Here is a 3,549-nt window from a genome sequence, read left to right as displayed (position 1 = left end):
ATATGGTTCGTTTTATTATTATTGTCTATATATTTTCCAACATGTGACATTTGTATAAAATATTAATGCTATAGGTATGTACATAAATTCAAACCTATATTCCCTAAACGAGATAGGCAGAGCGCATGAAACTACTCAAGATTCAGTGCCACGGCAATAATTAATGACATAATTATAATAATTAATGACATATTATAATGTAAGTTATCGATGAACTAAATATCGGCAGGAAGTCACTAGTCTCACTTCGTTCGTGCTAGAAAAATATCTAGGTATATAAATAACTATGATAAAATAATGATAATTTGATTAGACAATGAAGAGTTATCCATTTGTATGTAATAAAGATACGTAGTAAAAATGTAAATAAACATACGTGTCAAATAAAATGCAAAAAAAACATGCATCGGCCGGGAATCGAACCCGGGCCGCCCGCGTGGCAGGCGAGCATTCTACCACTGAACCACCGATGCTACGCCATAAGGAGCGAAATTACCATTTAGCTACTAAGGATTGCAATCGTGGTACGGCGCGGGAATGCTGCCTACAAGATGGGCTGATGGTTATTGGGTAGTTTTAAGTAGTTTATTATTTTAAGTTTTATATTTTATGTAGTTTTAGTTTATTACTTTAAGTTTTATTTTGTAAAATAGGTTATGTTCAATGTCTTTTTTATGTATATTTTTACTTTTATTGTTTTATATGACAATTAACGATGTTATTTCTCTCATATAGCTAGTTACATGTACATTATAGCGTGTATGTGACTTTCCAAATAAAAGGGTTCCTATACTTCAAGCCTAAATATATTTTGTATATGTCGGGCATTTTTGCGAAAAAAGATTCTTAAACTTTTTTTTCTAAATAAAATAGGTAAATTTAATGTTTTTCCTAACACGAGCGTTTTCTATCCTACTAGGTGATTTTTCAACTTCGTTACCATTGTTTAAACACATACAGCGGTTACAAAGTGGAAAATATGCAAAATACTTAATATAAAATTTGAGACCAATTTTTTGTCCTAAATCGAAATGGCTCGTGGTAATCGTGATTTCAGAGTTGAAATAACGTAAAATTTACCTACCCAAGAAAAAATATTTTTGGTGATTCGTCTCGCGAAAATACCCTGTCAACAGAAATTGGTCTTTATTGCAGATGAAGCGTAAGTACCTTTAGGTATGAAACATTTACAGCTAATAAGGTTGAGACACGTTGTTTTTCTTAATACAAGTTTTGAGGTTATTTCTCTTTTTTTTTGAACAAGATATTAAATTTGTTGGCACATTACTTTTATTGTCATATAAGTACCCATTACAGTCTATGCACCAAACTATCCATATACATAGACACATATGTATTGCACACTAGCAACTTATTCTGTTTGTATTTAGTATACCTTATACAGCGTGTGGATTCCATACGGGCGAATAATGTATCCAGTTATAGTATCTAATCATACGAATCATATAGGATAGTCATTTTATTAAAAAGTGTTATTAATTAAGAGTAATTATTTTTTTTAATCTGACCAAGCAGCAATATACGCCGTCCATATTAACTTGACATGACATAAACGTCATGTCGTAATGACGTTTAGGTAGGTACGCTTATTGATGTGGACGTAATACATTGCGTGCTGAATTATTATGTATGAAAAAAAATGTCTCATCTATCCAATAAAAAAACCATGTAGTTAGGCTCCGTATGTCCAATGCTAATCGTTATTCAAATATTCGCCCGTATGGAATACACACGCTGTATAAGTTCAATATTTGTATACCTAACCCTTTGACAGTAAGTGAACACTCGAGCTATCTCCGGACGCGATAAGGCCGCCGGATCAGTAGGCCTAGCACATGATGGCCGCGGGAGTATGTCGCCGCGAGATAGATGACACGTCTTTGTCTAATTGTATTAATGACATAAGGACAGGTAGTCTATCTCGCGGCGACATACTCTCGCGGCCATCATGTGCTAGGCCTGCAGGAAGCGTGCTGCTAATGCAGCCAATGGAGACGAGATAATGGCTACGATGATGTATGGCTTGACGTAAGTATTTATCTGAATAAACATACATACCTACATTTATAAGGTAACTGTAGATTTACCTACTATTATAAGTTATTTACTTACATAACTAATAAAACTAAAACTAAGGAAGTACCTACTCGTAGCTGGCAAGTCGGTATTCCACTAATAATATATTCGCTAACATCTACGTGATCTACGTAACGTATTTTCTGTACAGTAACTAATAGTAAGGTATAGTATAAGGTACAACGGGGCAAACCTCGACTGGGGGGCAAATGTAACTGGTCCATTTTTGCCATGTTTTACAATGTTTGCGTTATTAAATAAAGTGTCCACCGGTTATGTATGGTAGGCGTGTTCAGTGGATACATGTAGAACTCAATATCATAGTATAATAGTGGAATAAATGGATTAGTTAATACAATTGCCCCCCAGCATTGAGGTATTAGTACATAGTAGTTCAATGCCCCCCAGTCGAGATTTGCCCCGCTGTACCTTAGCATCCAATATATAATTTCAAATTACATAATAGAAAGATTATATTATATGGACATCAGTGGCGACGCGTGAATATTTTTGTTGGTAAAGCCGGTGTTTTTGGGATCTGTTTTGTATGGACTTCTTCAGATACAGCAGAATTTTAGGGAACCCGTTGGGAATCGAGTTGTATCGACGCTACGCCACTGATGGACATGGTAGGGATACTAGGGATCCAAAAACCTAATAAACGTATTCAAATGTACCAATAATTTATTTATGTGTTAATAACTAATGAGAGTAATGAGCCATCTACGGAGCATATCAGTAAAAAGCAACTGCTATTTGTATGGGAACTGCACAGTACGATTTTTTGCCAACTGCAACGCCAGCACTAGGGGTCGAAACAGACGGACTGCAATCCAAAACTTAAAAATTAACTTTTTAACAAAAAATAAAACCGCCTTCAAAAATAAGCGCGTTACAAAACACGGAGAAACTAAAAAGCAAAAAATAATAAACCTTTGAATTCAGATTTCTTATCGTATTGCAATAATCTAAACATCCAAATTATAAACAAATCAATTATTTTTGTGGTCGGTACCAGACCTCCTGTTCGTCTTGCTATTGCCTGTTTGCCCCACCCAACCATACACAGGCTGGTACCGACTCCAAAAATAATTGATTTCATAGAAATATTACATAAAGAATGATAGTTTCCATACAACTCATCGGCCAACAATGAAGCCAATACACGATCGATGTGTGCGTGGAACGCTCCTGTTTTACGCTCACCCCACGCACACATGCATACAAAAAATGTTGCCAGAGAAAAATGTTTTCCCTCGAAGTTGGGATTTTTACAAAGTCGTACTTGGTGATAGTAATTAATTACTAATAATTTTAGTGTGTGTTCCATGGAAATTGCTGTAAGTAAGATTATTTAAATTTGTTGCAAATGGTTGAAATGAATAAGCCAATAAATTTAATCAGTCTTTTATTTTAAAAATACCTATACATATTAAGTACTTAAGAAGCACG

At 34.8% G+C, this 3,549-nt stretch overlaps 1 non-coding gene across 1 annotated transcript; it reads right to left on the bottom strand.

The window, feature by feature from the left end:
- Positions 1-402: 402 nt before the first annotated feature.
- On the bottom strand, positions 403-473 carry Trnag-gcc. The gene has a single exon. It is a non-coding gene; the product is annotated as a tRNA-Gly (tRNA).
- Between the last annotated feature and the right edge of the window lie 3,076 nt (positions 474-3,549).

This window comes from Leguminivora glycinivorella, chromosome 12 (genome assembly GCF_023078275.1).
Source record: "Leguminivora glycinivorella isolate SPB_JAAS2020 chromosome 12, LegGlyc_1.1, whole genome shotgun sequence".
Taxonomy (NCBI): Eukaryota; Metazoa; Arthropoda; class Insecta; order Lepidoptera; family Tortricidae; genus Leguminivora; species Leguminivora glycinivorella.
This window is presented reverse-complemented; position numbering and strand designations above follow the sequence as displayed.